We start from the raw sequence: 24,558 nt of genomic DNA on the forward strand, positions 1-24,558 counted from the left end.
TAGATGCGGGTTCCCAAGAGTCATCTTCCTCCGAGTACCCCTTCCACCTAATTAAATATTCCAGAATACCCTTGGAAAACCTTGAGTCAAGTACTTCTTTAACTTCATAGATTTCTGAGTCTTGGATGGAAGTGGTTGGTAGTAATTGGGGTGTGTTATTTCTAGTAGGAACGTATGGTTTGAGGAGGGAAACATGGAAAGTCGGATGTATTCTCATAGATGAAGGTAAATCCAGAGTGACTGCATTCTGATTTATTACCCTAGTGATAGGGAATGGTCCACAGAATTTTTGTGTCATTTTCCTACTAGGAAGATGTAGCTTTAGGTTTTTAGTTGACAACCATACCTGGTCTCCAATTTGATATGAAGGTGGTTGTCTGTGTCTCAAATCATAATAGTGCTTTTGGGAAGTCTGAGCTTTTGAAATGTTTTCCTTAATAACCCGAAAATTGTCTAGAAGTGCATTATTCCATTCATCTACAAGAGGAGAATTGGAAGGAGAAGTACTAACTGAAGTGATGGTTGGATGGTACCCATAATTTGCGAAGAATGGAGATAATTTTGTGGATGAATTGGTTAGATTATTGTAGGAAAATTCAGCGAAGGGTAAGTATGTTATCCAATTGTCTTGCTGGTAGGAACAAAAACATCGTAGGTACTCATCTAACCATTGATTGATTCTCTCAACCTGTCCGTTTGCTTGTGGATGAAATGCAGTGGTGTATTGATGGGTTATGTTAAGAGATTGACAGAGACTTTTCCAGAATTTAGATGTGAACTGGGAACCCCTGTCAGATATCAAAACTGTTGGTACCCCATGAAGCCGAATCACATGTTGTATAAATAAGTTAGCTGTTTCTGCTGAAGTGGGAAGCTTATGAAATGGAATAAAATGCGACATTTTGGTGAAACTATCAACAACTACCATGATGGTGGTATAATTCTTTGATGGAGGTAAATCCACAATGAAGTCAACTCCTACTTGTTTCCAAGGTCTGTCAGATGTTGGAATTGATATTAAAAGTCCATAAGGTAATTTCCGCTCAGTTTTGCATACTTGACAAGTAACACAAGTCTTAATATAATCTGAAACAGTTTCCTTCAAATGAGGCCACCAATATGTCCTTGTTATAAGTTCGATGGTGCGTGATTCCCCTGGATGTCCCGCTAAGGGTGAATCATGGTGATGTTGTAAAATTTGTTGTCTCAATTCTTTAGGAATATAAATCATATTCTTGTAGTAGTATAATCCGTCCTTCAATTCCAAAGGAACCTTAGTGTCAGTAGGTGAATTTTTTGAAGAGTTCTTTATATCAGTTAGAAAGTCTGAAGTTAATCCGATGAAGCGTTCAGGAGGAATTATAGCAGTAGGATTTTCGTTAGGAATAGGTTCGGATAGTTGTCGAGAGAGTGCATCCGCTTTTCCATTTTTGTTTGCTGGGCGGTATTGGATTTGAAAGTCGAATCTTGCAAAGTAGAGACTCCACCGTACCTGTCTAGCTGATAGAGTCTTGTTATTTTGCAGGTATTGGAGGTTTTTGTGGTCAGTGTAAATTATGAAGGGCATTTTTGCACCTTCTAGTAGGTGTCTCCAAAATTCTAAAGATTTACGGATGGCGAGTAATTCTTTGTCTCCTATTGCGTAATTCCTCTCTGCTGATGTCATACTTTTTGAAAAGTAGGAGATTGGATGTAGAGGATCTTTAGGTGTTTTCTGTTGTGAAAGTACTGCCCCAATCGCAAAGTCTGAGGAATCAACTTCCAATACGTATTGTAAATCAACATTAGGAAATTTGAGTATGGGTGCTTCTGTGAAAGTTTGTTTCAAGAAGTCAAATACTTTGGAATGACTTTGATTCCAATGGAATTGTTGGGTTGAACCAGTAAGTTGTGTGAGTGGTCTCACTATTGATGAAAAATTCTTTATAAATTTTCTGTAATAATTGGCAAACCCCAAAAACCTTTGGAGAGACTTCTTATCTTTAGGAGTTGGCCAATTTTTTACTGAATCAACCTTCTCGGTTTGCATTTGGATACCAGCAGGAGATATAGTGTAACCTAAGAATGAGATAGTGGTATTGTGGAATGAACACTTTTCTAATTTGGCATATAGTTTATGTGTTTGTAACCGAGCTAATACCCAACGTACATGTTTTATATGTTCTGGCAAATTGTTGGAGTAAATTAGGATGTCGTCTAAGTATACTACTAGACATATGTCTAATAAATCCCGGAAGATATCATTAATAAAGTGTTGGAACGTTGCGGGGGCATTACAGAGACCGAATGGCATCACTAGGTACTCATAGAGTCCATAGCGAGTTCTGAATGCTGTGACCCATTCGTCTCCTTCTCTTATACGTATGAGATTGTATGCCCCACGCAAGTCCAACTTAGTAAAGATGGTAGCATTACTTAATCTTTCAATTAATTCTGGTATGAGAGGTAACGGATATCGGTTTTTTACCGTCCGTTTATTAAGCTCTCGGTAATCTATTATCGGCCTGAGGGAAGTGTCTTTGTTGGTTACAAAGAACATTCCAGCTGCTGTGGGTGAAGAAGAGGGTCTGATGAAACCCTTTCTAAGATTATCTTGTAAGTATTGTTTAAGATGTAATAACTCAGGGTGACTCAATGGATACAAATGACCAACCGGTAATGTTGCACCTGGAATTAATTCAATTGGGCAATCATAAACCCGATGAGGTGGAAGAGTTTCTGCCTCAACTTTACTAAAGACCTCTATGAAGTCCTGGTATGGTTCCGGTATTTGAATCTGTTCTAATTCTGTGTGTAGTATTTTATGATGTGGGAAGCATGTATTTTCACAGAATTTTGATTGGAAGGCAACAGTTAAAGTAGACCAATCAATATAGGGGTTATGTGTCTGAAGCCAGTATAACCCTAATACAATAGGGAAATGAGGTGATGGAATTACATCGAATGTTATATATTCAGTGTGGCCATCTTCAGTAATAACTAATATAGGTACTGTGTTGTGAGTTATAGGACTATTTGCAATTACAGAGCCATCAATAACTTTGATTGAAACTGGTGTTTTCTTTAATACAATAGGTATTTTATTTTTCAATACAGTAGATTTGTCTATAAAGTTTCCAAAGGCTCCAGAGTCAACGATGGCAGAAGTAGCCAATCTATTAAGGTCCCACTGCAAAAGGAGAGTTAGTTTGCAATAAGAAATTTGTTTATCTAGACTTTGAGTATTGTTAATATGAACAAACTTACTCTTTTTATTTTTTTGTAATGTTGGACAATTCATAACTGTATGACTGGGATTTGCACAATACATACAGAGGTGATTAGTTCTTCTTCTTATCCTTTCTTCAGGGGTTAATGGTCCACGAATAACTCCTATTTCCATGGGGGTGACATGCTCCATTGGAGGAGATTTTATGTGTGCAGAGGTGGACATAGTGGCTTTAAATGTTGGATCTGAATAACCACGTTCAGCTTTGCGTTCCCTGAGCCTCCGGTCAATTTGGGTTGAGACTTTTATTAATGCATCCAGGGTACTTGGAAGCTCTATACGTGCTAGCTCATCCTTGACAGGATCAGACAGTCCCAATCTAAATTGGTTTCTGAGCGAAACCAAACTCCATGCTGAGTCTGATGCGTACAGCTTAAATTCAGTGGTATATTCCTCCACTGTCTTTTTTCCTTGTTTTAAACTCCTCATCTTTTGTTCAGCCGTTAGTTGAATATCAGTATCTCTATATAGCTCATCCATGGCTTGGAAAAAATTTGTTAGTGAATCTAGTAGAGGGTCATTTGTTTCACACAAATGATCTGCCCAAATTCTGGGTTCAGATCTTAGAAAAGATATTGTAGACAAAACCCTTACCCTGTCAGTGGGGTAAGTTTTTGGTTTTAAATTGAAGAGCAGGTAGCAGGCATTTTTAAACTGCCTATAGGTTTTCCTATTACCATTATATAATTCTGGCAAGCTTATCTGTGGTTCAGAGCTGGGGGTTTGTTGTTCTTTTACCTCCTTTATAAGCTCTCTGAGAACCTGATTTTCTAGTTGTAAGTCCAAGATAGCCTGTCCCATTTTGTCTACCTTTTGACTCAGGTTATAGACTACTTGGGGAATTTCAGCAGGTTCCATTTTCTTTTATGGCTTAGTATTATGTAATAATCAATCCTGCTTAGTTTGATTACTAGTATAGGTATGTAGCACAATATCAATTGAGAGTACTATTACTTGGTAAACCCATATGGATATATGTGCAGTTAATATAGATTAATGTTTCCCTACAAAAAGTACACACTAAAGTATTATCTGTATTATAGGAATCAAAATCAAATGCAATCTTAGAAATAAGCAGGCTTGTAATAATACAAAAGGATATAGGAATAGGTGAAACTTTCTTAAGAATAAGTAAGGAATAATTATAATATATTGCGTAACATGAGATATTGAACACACAGCAAGTAAGTCTTATCCAATGTAGTATTGATAGATTGTTATAATGGAGAACTTCTGCAGATATGATTATAGTTGCAAACGTAGTAATGTACCTTGAAAACTGTGAATGCGGTAAGTAAGGACAAACACTTCCGGGTTCTGTGGGCTGCGGCTGCAGCAGCAGCAGAGACACGCTGAAGCCAGCTAACAGTCAGCGTGTGACGTCACGATTCTCCGGTGCAGCAGAAATCAACATAAGGATAATATAACAGAACAAATAAGATTAACAGATAAGAGCTTCAATAACCGGTTATTCTTTATGGCAGCCACAGACTTGGTTGATAAATAATATGAGCTGATAAGTTGAAACAGGTAACGTAACTTCCCAAAATAAAGACAGTCTTGAATAAATGAAAAGTACTTGCCAAAGTAAGATGTTGCAACAGGCTGGAAATAAATATTAAATCCGTAGTAGGTAGATCTTGAATGAGGTAACTTGAGTTGCTGAAAAGTTTAGATACAATATTAACCTTCCAGAGGTATCAGAGGCTCAGTGTTACTCTGAGGAAAATAACAAAATACTAAGCAAGGTGTGTTCAGTGAACAGGTGTTTTATGAGAGTAAGTAAGATATGATTGGTTGAATTCTAATTAAGGAAACAGTACACCCAAAAGCCTGACAATCATTGAACACAGGGAATCCATTCTCAAGCAAGTTGACATTGAGATTAAGACCAACGAAGATGAATTGATTGGACCAGAAGGCCATCCACTAGACACCAAAGATATCACTGAGAAGAAAGAGAGTCTGGAAAGGAAGGTGTCCAAGATTAGAGAAGACATTATCAGCAAGAAAAGCAAGAAATTAAACAGAGAACTCAATAACATTAAGAATAGTGATATGAGTCAGGTCACGGAAAACACAGAGACAGAAACCTCACCTCCCAATGACTTGGAGGGAAGACCACCACCGGAGGAGGAATGGACACAAGTCACCCATAGAAGGAACAGACCCAGAACAAGATTCCAGCACAGAGGCGACCAAGCTTATGAACAAGCACCCAGCACCCCAAGAGAGAGATACCACCAATTTGAATACAGACAACATCAGAACCAATCAAGGTGGGAAAGGGAAGGACAACGACATATGTCCAATCCCAGAAGCCAGTGGGGCTACCAACGAACCCTTGGGGGACAGAGGCATAACAACAATTATTACAATAATTATCACAATGAAGATCCCCATAGAAATAGGGATTCGAACAACTATCTGTCTCATAGACCACACTATCACAGGGAAAATATATATTCACCACGCTGGAATCCAGAGGAGAATTTCACATATGGCTATAACCAATACCCCAGATGGAGGAACAACGACAGACCAAGATATGGGAGTAACCATCTCAGACCAAATGAAAGAAGACACTTCAATATCAGGCCTGATGGAACACCATACACTCCAAATGGATTTAATTATGAACAATATCAGCACAGTCCTATCCAGTACTCCAACCACCACAACCATAAGAAAGATTACCAAGGCCACTGGAACACACCAAATGGCAACCAACCAAGATCTGTGGAGGCACAGAAAAGAACAACTACACAACAGGACACTAGATCCATGATTGGTACACCAAACAACACAATAAAGAATGGAAAACCAAGCACAACTCTAACAAACCCCGCTCCAGGACATCATTTTTTAGAAGAACACCAGACCACAACAAAAGAATTAGAAAGGACGTCTACAAAAAGAAAAAATCCAAATGTAGACGACTTCCAACACCCTTTGGAAAAAAGAAAAGTCACAGAGGAAAGAGGGGCGGTAGGCGAGTAAATACCGACCGGAAAAAACCTGAGCATGCAAGTCCAGAGAAGAAGGATATAACAAAGGGAATCTTCAATCTGAGTACTACTGCTCTAACAGATAAAGAGAATTCGGTTTTAAGTTATGGACTCTCTTTCGCCCCCTCCAATAGTCTTAACAAATTCGACACGTTTGTTAATGTGAAACAGTTTGTAAGAAAACTGACATTAAAACGACACTTTATGAAATATCCTATTGAACACAACAGTAGAACATTGCAAACAGGATCAACTCAGGAAGTCCCAGACCCATATCAGCATTCCGACCTTAGACCTAGGTCATCTTTTTACCCAATCCACAGCAAAGGCAGCGCTATAGAAGCCTTTGACGCCGTGGTATGCAGTGTTCTAAAGAACATCAGCCAGAACAAATTGAATAAACATCGACATAACCTCACGAAGAACCAAATGCAGACGATAAGATCCCTAGAGAAGAACAAGAACTTGGTGATTAAACCCGCAGACAAAGGTGGCGGGATCGTAATCCTGAATAAAGAGGACTACAGCAACGAATGTAAAAGAATACTATCAGATAAGGAGACATATGAAGTCTTGAGAATGAATCCAGTAGGAGGATACAAGGAAGAATTAGAAGGCTTACTAGGGGAGGCACATGAAAATGGAATCCTCAACACTAAGGAATATAGGTACATTAACATCAAGCACCCTATAACCCCTGTCTTCTACTACCTCCCCAAAATACATAAGACACTCATCAACCCCCCGGGACGACCAATAATATCAGGGATTGGGTCCCTATCCAGTAATTTATCTGAGTATCTGGACAAGAAACTACAGAAATATGTATTATAACTACCATCCTACATAAGAGATTCCACACAGATACTAAACATCCTGGAGAACATAAAATGGATGGAAAACTATCTACTGGTAACATGCGATGTCACCTCCTTATACACCAGTATACCACATGAAGGAGGTCGGGAGGCAGTAGAACATTTTTTGAATAAAGATAACACAGTGCCAGAACCTCAGAAGAAATTCATTCTAGAGGGAATAAGCTATATATTGACTCACAACTATTTCAACCACGACGGAAAGTTCTACAGACAGCTATGTGGTACAGCTATGGGGACCAGGTTCGCGCCGAGCTACGCCAACCTATATATGGGCAGATGGGAGAACATCTTTTGGGAGTCCTGCCCAGCCGGCGCGGACCTGGTATCCTATCATAGGTACATAGATGATATACTTATGATATGGAAGGGCCCCAGGGAAGATCTGGAACATACCATCAATGTTATGAATAGCAATATTTGCAACTTAAAATTCACCTATGAGATCAGCAGTACTGAAATTACCTTTCTGGATCTCAAAATAACAATAGAGGATGGGAAACTGAAAACATCCACGTACTTTAAACCTGTGGATTGTAATAATTACATCCACAGTGAAAGCTGCCATCACGCAAGTTGGAAAGAAAATATACCAAAAGGACAACTACTGAGACTAAAGAAGAACTGTTCCGACCAAGACCTATGGGAAATACAAGCAGAAAAACTCAAGTCAAGATTCATGGAAAGGGGATATGGAGAAGATAAACTGAATAAAGACATAGAAGAAGTGAGGAGACGAGACCGCCGTGAACTACTTCAGTATAAGAACAAGGATAACAAGACCGAAAACAACTCGAATTTAATAGATGTCGCTTTCATCACTCAGTATAGTGAAAATAGGAGAACCGTAGAAAAAATTATAAAGAACCATTGGCACATACTCAAAAATGATGACATAATAGGAGAAACTCTTATGGATAAACCAAGATTTATCTATAGAAAATCCAACAACCTAAAGACCATCTTGGCCCCAAGTATTCCTCGCCTAGGAACAACAAAAGAAAGAGATATATCAGGCAAACATATACAAGGTTTTTTTCCTTGCCCCAGTTGCAAGGCGTGCAAAAGAGGCTTGAAGACGAAACACTTTTATTCCCATTATTCGACAAAGAAACATACCATCAAAGATCTGATCAGGTGTAACAATAAAGGAATTATCTACATAGTGCAATGCAGCTGCGGTCTCCAGTATGTCGGCCAGACTTCAAGATGCCTTAAAGACAGAATTCGGGAGCACCTACTACAAATCGAGCACGGAAGCACAGAAACTGCACTATACAGGCACTTTACGGTACAACACAAAGGCAACATGAAAGATCTTAGTTTCTATGGGATCCAAAAAGTGAAACCCAACTGGAGAGGAGGAGACTACGAAAGACAATTACTGATATCAGAGTCAAGATGGATCTTTGAACTAGACTGCCTGTTCCCTAGAGGTTTAAATAACAAGGAGGATCTCTCTCACTTATTAACTCTGAAATAATTACTTTGAAGGATCCTTCCAACCCTAAGTCAACAAGGGGAAGATACTACTTCTGGATACTCCACCTAAACAAGTAGTTGAGGGCCCAATGAGAGTACAAGTGAGGATAACCATAACCCAAGAAACAACGCAGTCTACTGAATGAGAGAATACTCATTACTAAAACAACTAATTAGAAGGTACACATTATACAAAAGGACACCTGACCTCTCTTAAAAGATCTAGGAATGTACAGTCAGAACGATAGAACTCCGTCTTATACACCAAAGTAAAGGGATCATAAGAAAAATCCAAGAAAAAACCAATATTGACCAAGTTAGTCATACGAACACTTTACCCCAAACTACCAGGTTTATTTCTTCCCATATTGGATATGTCCAAACCCATTTCCCCAAATCCCAAGAAATAGTCATAATGTGTAAATAGAACATGTATCATCCACGTACATCCAACAGAATACGTTTTTGAAATTACACATACATGAAAGTGACAAGCTCACTCGAACACCTGATACACAACATAGAAATAACCAATCTACGATACAAATATATTTTTAATACATTTGTTTTTAAACATATATGATTTCGTTATTTAGATATCATTTAAAAAAAAAAAAAATTTCATGGTACGATCGCATGAGACATTTCAGAGTCAGAATCATTCATATATGCCAATTCAACTAAAAAGATGAGATTCCTTAAGTAAGGATTCACATATGCCAACTCAACTAAAAAGATGAGATCCTGAAGTAAGGACTTAACAAAACTTAGACTTTTGCTCTAACACCTCCCAACTTCCGGTACGACGTAAAAAACCGGAACCGGAAACAGTAAAACTAGAACTTCCGGTTTCAAACAAATCAACTTCCGGTTTTGAAACGAACATCCGGTGGAGCAAAATTTCGGTCAGTAACAAACAGACTAACAGGTTCTGACAAAAAGATATCAGAGAAGTCTTACCAAGACCAATAATAAGTTGGCCATATTAGAAGATACAAATAAGTTATAAGCTAGCATAACATATAACGAACACAGGTTTGACAACAATCAGTCACTTCCGGTTAACTACTTCCGGTGTCAGTGAGGCAATTAATTTTGGCGCAATTTTTTGGCGCAATTTTTTTGGCGCAATTCCAAGAGAGTTCCCATTGGCCATACATCACTATAAAAGACCATGCTCACCCATACCATACCATATACTAGTCTTGAGAAAGGCCCAAGCAGTGGGCCGAAACGCGTTGACATCTATATGGTGAGCTATATTTCTTGATTTATTTACATTTTAACAGTATTATACTATGTTATTTTTCTTTATTTTTAGGCTTTGAGGATATCCCAGCCCTTTCATTGCTACCCTTATCGTTACATTTTTATATTTTTATACATCTCTATTTACAAAAGCCATTTTTATCTCTAATGCCCAGGAATTGAGGCATCTGAAATATATTTTTTACACCCTAACATTAGATAAATAGGACGCATTGGAAGAAAAGAGACATTTCATAAGGACTTTTTAGGACATACAGTTACTAGGACATATACCACACTGTTATGATTTTGTAGAACATTCTGTATAATTTTTTGATTGCATATTTATCTGTTTATCCATATATCTGTTCATTATCTATGCTAAAACATTGTTAACTGCCGTATTTTAGCTATTATTGTCGATTTAGTGTGTATTTTTTCATATTTTTGTTGACACATATTGTCACATTTTTGTTGACACATATTCTCACTCACCTGGATTTTTAATTTTTTTTTTTTTTTTCCATTTTTAAATTTTCTATTTTTCTATTTTTTATATATTTTTGAGATTAAAATCACTTTAATCATATTTTGATATCACATTGTTTTTGGATATCACAGTTTTCTAGATGTGTACACACTAGTTTGCTTTTCAACACTATTTTTCAATTTTTGTATTTTTGTTTATAATTTTTTATTTTTCATATATTTCACTGCATACTATTTTTCACATATGACCCTCATCGACACATTGTTTAGAGTTTAGTTCTGCATATATATGTATAAGATTATGTTTATATAGGACATTTTTTTATCTTGCCCCAAACCAGTCTTAAATTTAGTGGACACCAATCCACCAATCAGTTATTGACTATTTAATTTTTTAACTCATTTTATCACCTTTATATATTTTTTATATTTTTAACATACGTCTTTTTGTACCATGGATCCATGTCTATGAATCATATATTGTATTTGTAATAAATTGTGTAAAACTATACATTTCATATCCATTTTTTACTATATCAGCATTTATAATTAACATTAGAAATAACCCCCATCATAAGGGATTTCTTCTGTTCCAGTGTGAACACATCACTCACACACACACACTAGACCTTGACTTAATTGGCGCTCCTCTCTACAAACCCTACTAACAGTATTCTTTTGTGGGCAGTGGGGGCCCACTCCAGATAGGAGCTACAGGTCCTTCTAGCGCTGTGAGTACGACATATATCTGATATGGCTACTGTTATGACTGAAGTTTTGGCTAAATTACCAGAACTAAGAGGTAAGCGTGATCACTCTGGGGTGAGAACAGAGTGCGCTGATAATATTAGGGCCATGTCAGACACTGCGTCACAGGTGGCAGAACATGATGACGGAGAACTTCATTCTGTGGGTGACGGTTCTGATCCAAACAGACTGGATTCAGATATTTCAAATTTTAAATTTAAACTGGAAAACCTCCGTGTATTACTAGGGGAGGTGTTAGCGGCTCTGAATGATTGTAACACAGTTGCAATACCAGAGAAAATGTGTAGGTTGGATAAATATTTTGCGGTACCGGCGAGTACTGAGGTTTTATATACCTAAGAGACTTACTGAAATTGTTACTAAGGAGTGGGATAGACCCGGTGTGCCGTTCTCACCCCCTCCGATATTTAGAAAAATGTTTCCAATAGACGCCACCACACGGGACTTATGGCAAACGGTCCCTAAGGTGGAGGGAGCAGTTTCTACTTTAGCTAAGCGTACCACTATCCCGGTGGAGGATAGCTGTGCTTTTTCAGATCCAATGGATAAAAAATTAGAGGCTTACCTTAAGAAAATGTTTGTTCAACAAGGTTTTATATTGCAACCCCTTGCATGCATTGCGCCGATCACGGCTGCAGCGGCATTCTGGATTGAGTCTCTGGAAGAGAACATTAGTTCAGCTACTCTGGACGACATTACGGACAGGCTTAGAGTCCTTAAACTAGCTAATTCATTCATTTCGGAGGCCGTAGTACATCTTACTAAACTTACGGCGAAGAATTCCGGATTCGCCATTCAGGCACGCAGGGCGCTGTGGCTAAAATCCTGGTCAGCTGATGTTACTTCTAAGTCTAAATTGCTTAATATACCTTTCAAAGGGCAGACCTTATTCGGGCCCGGGTTGAAAGAGATTATCGCTGACATTACAGGAGGTAAAGGCCATGCCCTGCCTCAGGACAAAGCCAAAGCTAAGGCTAGACAGTCTAATTTTCGTTCCTTTCGTAATTTCAAAGCTGGAGCAGCATCAACTTCCTCTGCACCAAAACAGGAAGGAGCTGTTGCTCGCTACAGACAAGGCTGGAAACCTAACCAGTCCTGGAACAAGGGCAAGCAGACCAGGAAACCTGCTGCTGCCCCTAAAACAGCATGAATTGAGGGCCCCCGATCCGGGATCGGATCTAGTGGGGGGCAGACTTTCTCTCTTCGCCCAGGCTTGGGCAAGAGATGTCCAGGATCCCTGGGCGCTAGAGATAATATCTCAGGGATACCTTCTGGACTTCAAATACTCTCCTCCAAGAGAGAGATTTCATCTGTCAAGGTTGTCAACAATCCAGACAAAGAAAGAGGCGTTTCTACGCTGCGTACAAGAGCTCTTGTTAATGGGAGTAATCCATCCTGTTCCACGATCGGAACAGGGACAGGGGTTTTACTCAAATCTGTTTGTGGTTCCCAAAAAAGAGGGAACTTTCAGACCAATCCTGGACTTAAAGATCCTAAACAAATTCCTAAGAGTTCCATCGTTCAAGATGGAGACTATTCGGACAATTTTACCTATGATCCAAGAGGGTCAGTACATGACCACTGTAGATTTAAAAGATGCCTACCTTCACATACCGATTCACAAAGATCATTACCGGTACCTAAGGTTTGCCTTCCTAGACAGGCATTACCAGTTTGTGGCTCTTCCATTCGGATTGGCTACAGCTCCAAGAATCTTCACAAAGGTTCTGGGTGCTCTTCTGGCGGTACTAAGACCGCGGGGAATCTCGGTAGCTCCATACCTAGACGACATTCTGATTCAAGCTTCAAGCTTTCAAACTGCCAAGTCTCATACAGAGTTAGTACTGGCATTTCTAAGGTCACATGGATGGAAGGTGAACGAAAAGAAAAGTTCACTCGTTCCACTCACAAGAGTTCCCTTCCTGGGGACTCTTATAGATTCTGTAGAAATGAAGATTTACCTGACAGAGGACAGGCTAACAAGACTTCAAAGTGCTTGCCGCACCCTTCATTCCATTCAACACCCGTCAGTGGCTCAATGCATGGAGGTAATCGGCTTAATGGTAGCGGCAATGGACATAGTACCCTTTGCACGCTTACACCTCAGACCACTGCAACTGTGCATGCTAAGTCAGTGGAATGGGGATTACTCAGACTTATCCCCTTCTCTGAATCTGGATCAAGAGACCAGAAATTCTCTTCTATGGTGGCTTTCTCGGCCACATCTGTCCAGGGGGATGCCATTCAGCAGACCAGACTGGACAATTGTAACAACAGACGCCAGCCTTCTAGGTTGGGGTGCCGTCTGGAATTCTCTGAAGGCTCAGGGACAATGGAGTCAGGAGGAGAGTCTCCTACCAATAAACATTCTGGAATTGAGAGCAGTTCTCAATGCCCTCCTGGCTTGGCCCCAGTTGACAACTCGGGGGTTCATCAGGTTTCAGTCGGACAACATCACGACTGTAGCTTACATCAACCATCAGGGAGGGACAAGAAGCTCCCTAGCTATGATGGAAGTATCAAAGATAATTCGCTGGGCAGAGTCTCACTCTTGCCACCTGTCAGCAATCCACATCCCGGGAGTGGAGAACTGGGAGGCGGATTTCTTAAGTCGTCAGACTTTTCATCCGGGGGAGTGGGAACTCCATCCGGAGGTCTTTGCCCAAATACTTCGACGTTGGGGCAAACCAGAGATAGATCTCATGGCGTCTCGACAGAACGCCAAGCTTCCTCGTTACGGGTCCAGATCCAGGGATCCAGGAGCAGTCCTGATAGATGCCCTGACAGCACCTTGGGACTTCAGGATGGCTTACGTGTTTCCACCCTTCCCGATGCTTCCTCGATTGATTGCCAGAATCAAACAAGAGAGAGCATCAGTGATTCTAATAGCTCCTGCGTGGCCACGCAGGACTTGGTATGCAGACCTGGTGGACATGTCATCCTGTCCACCTTGGTCTCTACCTCTGAAACAGGACCTTCTGATACAGGGTCCCTTCAAACATCAAAATCTAACTTCTCTGAAGCTGACTGCTTGGAAATTGAACGCTTGATTTTATCAAGACGTGGGTTTTCTGAGTCAGTTATTGATACCTTAATACAGGCTAGGAAGCCTGTTACCAGAAAGATTTACCATAAGATATGGCGTAAATACCTATATTGGTGTGAATCCAAAGGTTACTCTTGGAGTAAGGTTAGGATTCCTAGGATATTGTCTTTTCTACAAGAAGGTTTAGAAAAGGGTTTATCTGCTAGTTCATTAAAGGGACAGATCTCAGCTCTGTCCATTCTGTTACACAAACGTCTGTCAGAAGTTCCTGACGTCCAGGCTTTTTGTCAGGCTTTGGCCAGGATTAAGCCTGTGTTTAAAACTGTTGCTCCACCATGGAGTTTAAACCTTGTTCTTAATGTTTTGCAGGGCGTTCCGTTTGAACCCCTTCATTCCATTGATATAAAGTTGTTATCTTGGAAAGTTCTATTTTTAATGGCTATTTCCTCGGCTCGAAGAGTCTCTGAATTATCAGCCTTACATTGTGATTCTCCTTATTTGATTTTTCATTCGGATAAGGTAGTTCTGCATACTAAACCTGGGTTCTTACCTAAGGTAGTTACTAACAGGAATATCAATCAAGAGATTGTTGTTCCTTCCTTGTGCCCAAATCCTTCTTCGAAGAAGGAACGTCTACTGCACAACCTAGATGTAGTCCGTGCTCTAAAATTTTACTTACAGGCAACTAAGGAATTTCGATAAAAGTCTTCTCTGTTTGTCGTTTACTCTGGGCAGAGGAGAGGTCAAAAAGCTTCTGCTACCTCTCTTTCTTTTTGGCTTCGTAGCATAATTCGTTTAGCTTATGAGACTGCTGGACAGCAGCCTCCTGAAAGAATTACAGCTCATTCTACTAGAGCTGTGGCTTCCACTTGGGCCTTCAAGAATGAGGCCTCTGTTGAGCAGATTTGCAAGGCTGCAACTTGGTCTTCGCTTCATACTTTTTCCAAATTTTACAAATTTGACACTTTTGCTTCATCGGAGGCTATTTTTGGGAGAAAGGTTCTTCAGGCAGTGGTTCCTTCTGTATAAAGAGCCTGCCTATCCCTCCCGTCATCCGTGTACTTTTGCTTTGGTATTGGTATCCCAGAAGTAATGATGACCCGTGGACTGATCACACTTAACAGAAGAAAACATAATTTATGCTTACCTGATAAATTCCTTTCTTCTGTAGTGTGATCAGTCCACGGCCCGCCCTGTTTTTAAGGCAGGTAAATATTTTTTAATTTATACTCCAGTCACCACTTCACCCTTGGCTTTTCCTTTCTCGTTGGTCCTTGGTCGAATGACTGGGAGTGACGTAGAGGGGAGGAGCTATATGCAGCTCTGCTGGGTGAATCCTCTTGCACTTCCTGTTGGGGAGGAGTAATATCCCAGAAGTAATGATGACCCGTGGACTGATCAGACTACAGAAGAAAGGAATTTATCAGGTAAGCATAAATTATGTTTTTACCGCCGAACTCCAAATCTAGGCCTAGGTGTTTCCCCTGATGCTGCCATCTCCATTTCAAAACACTTATAGTGTGCAGCACAATCCAAAACTTATTTGCCAGCTGGGAGGAAAATTTACTATATCAATAAATAGATATGTTCCATACACACTGGTCGGATATTCTCAGCTAAAAATATCCTATTTAAGTCATATACAAAAAGGGTTGTATGTGTATATGAACATATATTCCTCCTCATATATAAATTACACACTGTCCAGCAGTCCGTAGATACAGAGCAATTTGTGGGTTACGGTGAAAATAATAGCTTGTCGTTTACTCACGGTTACTTTTAGGTGGTGCAAGGACCTTCCGCTACTGATGCGGTGCGAAGAGAGCCATGCTCTCTACCTCTCTCACCCTGCAATTCCGTTGCTCTGTGTACAAGCCGCTTTGAAGACCGCCTCAACTCTTCGGCATGTCCCGTAACTCTCCACTCCGCGCGGTGTGGTGACGTCACCTTCTGTAGCGTGTTGCCGATAGTGCTGGCAAATAGTGTTTCATCCTGGAAAAAACTTTGGATCTGTTGTAGCTGATAAAAATGCAAGATAGAAAAAAGAATGATCCAATTCCAGGTAGATGAAAAATAAAATCCAACTTTATTGAAGATCATTCGTTTAAAACCAAGGGGGGGGGGGGACACCATAGCAAGCTGTAACTTGTAGCAGGCAAAGCACTTGGCTTACGCGTTTCGGCTTAGTGAGCCGTAATCATAGCCTGATGTGCAATGTCTGTTACCACTATTTAAAGGCAAAGGATCATTATGCTAATGGACATTAATTAAAACATGATTTAAACAATTGTATGTCTGCTACAAGTTATTTAACTCTGTACTGGCCTCAGAAATGTTTATACAATAATATTAAATAGGGGATTCAATGTTAAGAATATTGTTTAAAACAAAAATATATAATTTCACAACCTCATAAACAATATTATGGATTCAATGCACAAAATTATATAAATTCTACATTGAATTTAAATGATATTGGTTTTATTCATTATCCAATGTATACTTATTAATTAAAGGAATCACTGCGCTTCTTAGTTAACCACTGTTAGGGCTTCTGGCAACTGTCAGAGTATGAGCAAGTTTAATGTAAGCAATATGTGAATGGTTACAAAGTGGTTGGACGGAAGTGTAAGCAAATATTGGGTCTATATTTAACTTAAAACCTCAATGCATATAACTGTGTTTAAGGTGATATTGAAACTCTCCCTAAAAATATTATGCTTTTTTATATATTAAGTGTAGACCAAGTCTCTATGTAAGCTGATAGAAATAGTCATTTATGTTCACACAATTTATCAAATGTTAATTCCTATTACTCAAATTTCACCTACAACTTCATGTAAAGGGGCTTGATTCATTTTCGGTGTGTGGCATATTCTGGCTTGATTAAATATTACATGAGGGTATTGTGATAAATTTAAATTATCTGTAATTTGCCTTTGGAGATCTTTAAGGGCTACAAAACTCAGATGGTCTAGCTCTAGTGTTGGAATAAACTAGATACTTATTCCCAAAAATTGATCATGTCATACTTAGAGTTTAATCCCTTTGGTATTCTTGTTTCTAGCTGGAAAATCCAATAGATTTCACGTTTATCTAGGAGTTGATCTAAATCTCCACCTCTTGTTGGTAAAGACACTTTTTCAATGATACACCACTGAAATGTGGTCAAATTGCCACCATGCTTAATGATCACATAGTTGTTCCGTTTTATGAATTGATGTCATTGGTCCAATGTGTGGGAGTGTATATTTCACACCATTCATAAGGAGCACTGCATCACTCTGACACTTCACGCTTGAGAAAGTCCCGCTGTGTTAGGATGAAACGCGTAGAGAACCGCCCCTTCCCTCTCTCTTTTTTGACCCTGTGAGGCCACCGTAGTTCCCTGATCTGCAGTGAGGAAGCTACGGTTTTGTGGGCCGAGGGTATGCTTTTCTAATATCCTACCATCCTTGTTAGGCATTTGCTTGCTGAGAGAGATATTATCAGCTCATACATTTCATCAAACGGAGCCCGAACAGACACTTGCCCTATACTATCGAAGTGTTTTAATGACTTAGAAACCGCTGACTGCTGAACTGCTGCTCCTGGGATAAGTTGTACTAACACATATAATATATTGTGTGGTGTGCTGATATCTTCTGTCTTTCTAGTGAGTTGCCATTTTACCTGTGTGCGCAAGTATTAAAGAACATATTACCCTGCACTTGAATCTGCACTCTTCTCCTTTTTTTCAGATATTCATTTCATGGGGTTTGTGGAACCACCCTTATAAGAAGAGCTGTCGGACTCTTCATATGTTATTTTTCATATTATATATCTTACATCTATTGCTCTGTGAGTATTGGACTGTACAGGATTTATATACACATAATTTGTTTTTGTTTTTTTGCCAATGTTGTGGGATTCTACTCTGTAATCTATATATTTACCATTTTTTTTGTATTACTCATGTTTCAATTTTATTTAATGATATACAGATATATAGATATATATTATTTATTTGATTATACCTTTTATATTTTTTTAAACCAGTATACATATCTCTGATTAGCGCTGCTCGGTGTATACATTTACACCTATTTTTTTTGTTAATATTTGAAGTATGCCTACATAGAAATTATTTTTAGTTTCAGTGAGTGCACTGTCTGTGCCGTGTAGGCTTACTTTATAATAAGCCTTCCCCCCGGCCGCAGCAAAATGTCAAAGAGCAGCAATGCCGGTGGTGTGGGTGGTGACATCACGCTCCCATTGAGTTCTATATGAGAGACATCCCTGCTCGCCCTGCGTTGCTCATACACGCCCATTTAAATAGAATATCTCGACAGACCATTGGACTGCGAAGCTGATGAGGCCAGTAAAGCAGTCTGTAGATAGCTTTAAATATTGGGGTCTGATATAGAGCTTGCCAACTTTTTGCCAACACCTTGAGAGACAAAAGCAGGACACTGAGAGATATACATATACACTGACAGAATCAGCTGTGGCTTTAGGTCTCTAGGTGTGTGCGCTGCTTAAATTTAAAGGGCCATCCTCTGATTATAGTAACTCCCACTTGGTAGACTCAGGTGTGGAATTCCTATAAAAGCTCAACTAGCCGTTCATTCTGGACTGAGTTATTGCCCTATTTAGAGTTTACATCTCTGGCACCTGTGTATGCTCACCTTGCTCCTGAGACCAAGAATACTTACCTTGATACTTGTGTATTTTCAAATTGCTCCTGAGAACCAGCATACTTACCTTGATACCTGTGTATGCTCACCTTGCTCCTTAGACCTAGATTGCTCCCACGTATACTCTCCTGTATCCTGAAAGACAAGCAGAATATCCTGATACTGGTGTATGTTCACCCTGTCCTTGCATCTGTACCTGCTGTACCTATCTTATATCCTGCAATCGTCTCACCAATAGTACCCGTTGGGTATCCTGTGCCTGCTGAGAAATCTGTATGTGCCATACAAGTGACAGCCTTCTTCAGATCAGCTGTATATGCTGTACCTATCTGGTATCCTGCAATCATCTCAAAAACTGTAACCGCTGGCTATCCTGTGCTTGCTGAGAAACCTGTATGTTCCATACCAGTGACTGCCTTCTTCAGTTCACCTGTGCCTGCTGTACCTATTTATTATTCCATACTGCTCTATCATACAACAGTGTCTATTGAACATACCCCTAATTCTCACAACATCTGGTCTATTGAGCAGAAACTTTCTTCCCTATTACACATTTGGTACCGGGTAATTAATTCATGTATTCTAAATTTCTTCTAAACTATGTATTAGACGGCTGAAAGAATTTGTGTGCTAATTGTCAAAGTCTAACAAAAGCCTAATAAAATCCTAATACCTGCTGTAGTAGAAATTAAAAGTTTATTTGAATGTAGGAATCAATTATTTATATTCCCTAGGGTAGGATGAAGACTTCTGCCAGCTTGGATGAAGACTTTTGCCGGCTTCAATGAGGACTTCTTGCCGCTTGGATGAGGACTTCGCCGCCTGGATGAGGATTGATGTCCGGTCTTCAAAAACTGTAAGTGGATCGTCGGGGGTTAGTGTTAGGTTTTTAAGGGTTTATTTATTTAATCTTAACTAGGTAGCTAGTAAATAGTTAATAACTATTTACTAACTAGTCTACTTAGTTAAAATAAATACAAACTTACCTGTGAAATAAAAATAAAACCTAAGATAGATACAATGTAACTAATAGTTATATTGTAGCTAGCTTAGGTTTTATTTTATAGGTAAGTATTTAGTTTTAAATAGGAATTATTTAGTTATTAATAGTATGTTTTATTTAGATTTATTTTAATTATATTTAAGTTATGGGGTGTTAGGTTTAGGGATTAATAGGTTTATTACAGCAGCAGAGTGGGAGGATGGCAGATTAGGGGTTAATTATATTTAAATAGTGTTTTTGATGCTGGAGGGCAGCAGTTTAGGGGTTAATAACTTTATTATAGTGGGGACGATGTTGGGAGTGGCGGAATAGGGGTTAATAATTTTTTTAAGTGGCGGCGATGTCAGGAGCAGCAGATTAGGGGTTATTAATTGTAGTGTTTGTGATGCGGGAGGGCCTCGGTTTAGGTGTTAATAGGTAGCTTATGGGTGTAAGTGTACTTTTTAACACTTTAGTTATGAGTTTTATGCTACAGCTTTGTAACGTAAAACTCATAACTACTGACTTTAGATGACGGTACTAATCTTGTCGGAATAGGCTGTACCGCTCACTTTTTGCCCTCCCAGGTAAAACTCGTAATACCGGCGCTAAGGAAGTCCCATTGCAAAAGGACTTTTTTTAAAACTGCGGTACTGACGTTGCGTGACGGCCAAAAGAGTGTTTGGTACACCTATACCTACAAGACTTGTAATAGCAGCAGTAGAAAAAAAACAGCGTTATACTCATAACGCAAAACTCGTAATCTAGCTGACTGTTGATACTTTTTATACAGAAATGCTCACCTCTCTATACCTCATTATTATGATGTATATAAATTGCCAGGGGGGGCAAAGAGTCAATTTATATAGTAATGATGAGGGCTGCAAACAATAAAATTGAAATAAAATAATGAGGGAACAAAAGCAAAAAACTAACTTCTAGAATAAATAAAAATGAGCTTCTATGATTGCTGTCCAAACAGTGGAAGTGTGGATGTGTATTAAAAACATATTTATTTGTTTAGATAAAATGAAATACTAAAAGCCGAATGTGCTTCTGGAATTCAAAAGTATATGTATGTTAAAATGTTCAATTTAAGGCTAGCTATTTTATGTCTTTATGTTAAAAACGTTGGTGTATAGTTTGTTTAAAAATATATAATATGCAAGAAAATAAATGTCCTGATCATTACAAGAACTTTTTCAAATGACACATTAGTTCTTATTTTAGCAAAGAATAAAGTTATTGTCAGCATTTTCATCTGTAGTGTGCCGCGCGGTAACCAGAAGTGACATCACTCCCTGACACGTTTCGTTAAACCTGTGTTCACTTTATCAGAGGGATGTATCCTAATTCATCTTCCTCTCCTATTCATTTAAACAATAGGGTGGGACTGTTTATACTTAATTTTAACTATCTATTAAAATGAGTATTATAATTTTTATGTACTTTGCGTTCTTAAAAAAAAGCATTATTATAAATTATTTGAAAATGGATGAAAACAATTGGAATATAAAAAAAGAAAGATTTGGTGTATAAAAAAGTAATTTTTTTATATTCATTTTTTTTTCTAAAACATTATATTAAATAGTAACATAAAATATTTCTGGACTTTAAACATTGTTAAAATGTATGTATACAATAAAATGGGAAAAATTAACAAAAATCATTTTCATAAGGATTATTATTTGAAAAGACAATTTTAAAAATATTTTAAAATGACTGAAAAGCTGCTAGAGGTGTTCTAGTTTTTAGTCTATGGGGCCTATTTATCAAACCGTCAACTGTGCTGCATTCCCCGGCACCTATACGCTCGCCTGTCATCGCCTAACATCGCTGCCGTGGACCTGAATACGTTCTCCATATTTAACAAAAAAACTGTCAAAAAGCAGCGCACCAAGTACAGGGCGATGAGCAGCGGACTGTTGTTAACTGTCATCGATCTCGCTGCTCTTCGGCTTTTTCACAGCTTTATTTGTATACTCTCACTAAACACCCACACTATACTATAAGTGTTTAACCCCTATACCGCCGCTCCCAGACCCCGCCGCAACTAAATAAACTTATTAACCCCTAAACTGCCGCTCCCGGAGTCCACCACCACTCTAATAAACTTATTAACCCCTATTCATCTGCTCCCGGAGCCCACTGCCACCTACATTATACTTATTAACCCTACACTGCCGCCACCTACATAAAGTTATTAACCCCTATCCTGCCGCTCCTGGAGCCTATTGGCTGTTGCAATCAGCGAATAGGATTGAACTTCAATCCTATTGACTGATCCAATCAGCCAATAGGATTGAGCTTGCATTCTATTGGCTGATTGGAATAGCCAATAGAATGCGAGCTCAATCCTATTGGCTCCAAAAGCAAAAGCAAATGATGATGCACTCAATGAAGTGAAAGGACTTTTTATTAAAGTGAACAGCAACGTTTCGGGGCTACTGCCCCTTTGTCAAGCTAAAAATGTAATGCACAAACAAACACTTTATAGCACAGCTAATTAAAACAAGGACCAATAGGAGCACATGTAGAAGGCGGAGTTACACAAGAGAGACAAAGCTTTTCTCATACATAATAACATTCATTTAATTAACCCCATATTGCCAAAAATGGGATCCTAAAGGGCCAAAATTAAAAACATCATATGAGAGGGGACAATTAAAGATGAATACATAGCCATCTAGATAGAGAGGGATAAAAACTAGAGAAACATGATAATTGAATCACAATAATGGGTTGAGATCAAACTCCCTACATTTTTAGCTTGACAAAGGGGCAGTAGCCCTGAAATGTTGCTGTTCACTTTAATAAAAAGCCCTTTCACTTCATTGAGTGCATCATCATTTGCTTTTGGATACTTATTTGGAGTCTATGGGATTGGACTCTGTATGATTGCACCTACCATGAAATCTATGGATAATTGATGAATTCAGGTGTGCTGGTCCTACACTTGTGTTCAATCCTATTGGCTGATTGCAACAGCCAATAGGATTTTTTCAACCTTAATTCCGATTGGTTGATAGAATTCTATCAGCCAATCGGACTCTAAGGGACACCATCTTGGATGACATCATTTAAAGGAACCTTCATTCATCATTAGTCCTTCGGAAGAAGAGGATGCTCCACGTCGGATGTCTTGAAGATGGACCCGCTCTGCGCCGGATGGATGAAGATAGAAGATACCGTTTGGGTGAAGACTTCTGCGGGCTTGGATGAAGACTTTGGCCGGCTTCTTGGAGGACTTCTTTTTTTTTTTTTTTTTTTTATATTTTTATTGAAAATTATATCTGATAATACATATCTTTGGAGACGCAGCTCCGCATTGTGACATTTCCATTCATTGTCATCTTAAATTACCACATGTTAAATTCCAAAAATTATACTGTCCCCGTTTTTAGCTAATTCAACATTTTGAAGAGATTCTTTACATCCACCCGGCAACAGTTTTTAGAAAAAAGAAAAAGAAAAACTGCAAAACGGAGACCAAAAATGATAACACATTGGGAACATCAATACAATCTTATTCTCTGCCTCCAATAAATACACTTGTCCTTATTCATTTTTACTCTTAACCCTAGGATTAATGGTCATTCTAAGATGATGCCCTCTATCTGGTGTCTCTCATACCTACCACCCTGCGGGTTTCCCATGATTCTCTCAAATCCCTCATATCTTCTATCCGGTCTATTAGGACTACTTTCTCAGCATCTTCTATATCTACTTTTCGTAGATGTCCGCATAACCTCTCCTTTTTTTTTTTTTTTTTTTTTACTACTACGGGCGGGAGTGTCGGAGGCCGGGGGGGGGAACACAAACGAAGACAGACAGAAAAGAAAGGAGAAAAAAAAAAAAAAAAAAAACCCTCTAATACTTTTCCTTGCTTCTATTCATATCCAGTATGGATGTGTTGCCTTATCTCGTCACCCAATATGCCGGTAGGATTCCTGCCACTGCTAGATTTAGAAAAGGAACTGAGCTCTGTAAAGGTTCAAGAAACTGCAGCTGTAACGCCCTTGGCCAGTCTACAATATATTTTTCCCATTTGCGGAAATACCTTTTGTAGTATTTCTCCCTATTTTTTAGATCCTGTCTTTCCACTATCATTTGAAATTTCATGTTGTTTATAAACTCCTTCATGTTTGGCACCTCTCTATGTTTCCATTTCTGGAATATGAGACTGCGTGCTGCCAGGATGGCCAAATTTATAAGATTTTTATCTCCTATATTTTCCGTCTGATACAAAAAAAATATCTGTATTGCTTCCAAATTTATTTTAACCGTTAAATATTTGTTGAGCCAGAACTGAATTTTTCGCCAGAATTGCTGTACTTTCGGGCAGCTCCATAAACAATGCATCAGATCTGCTTTTACGTAATTACATTTATAACAGCTTATTGGAGTTGTTCTATCCCAGCCACTAATTCTCTCTGGCGTCAAATAAAAATTATTTATCAATTTTGCATGCGACTCCCGCCAACTAATTCTCTCTGTGGCTTCCTCCGCCCTTTTAATACTATCCACTATATTTTCACTTTGTATGGAAGGGAAATATCTGAAAATTTTTTCCGTATTCAAATTTATTTGTCTAATTCCTAATCTCTGTATTATATTCTGATACCATATAGCTATGGACCGTTTTCCAGCTTGATATAGCTTTAGGCCTGGCTCAATCACTGGCTGACTCCAGTCCGCACCGTATCTCTTGAT

This window comes from Bombina bombina, chromosome 2 (genome assembly GCF_027579735.1).
Source record: "Bombina bombina isolate aBomBom1 chromosome 2, aBomBom1.pri, whole genome shotgun sequence".
In the NCBI taxonomy this organism is placed as follows: Eukaryota; Metazoa; Chordata; class Amphibia; order Anura; family Bombinatoridae; genus Bombina; species Bombina bombina.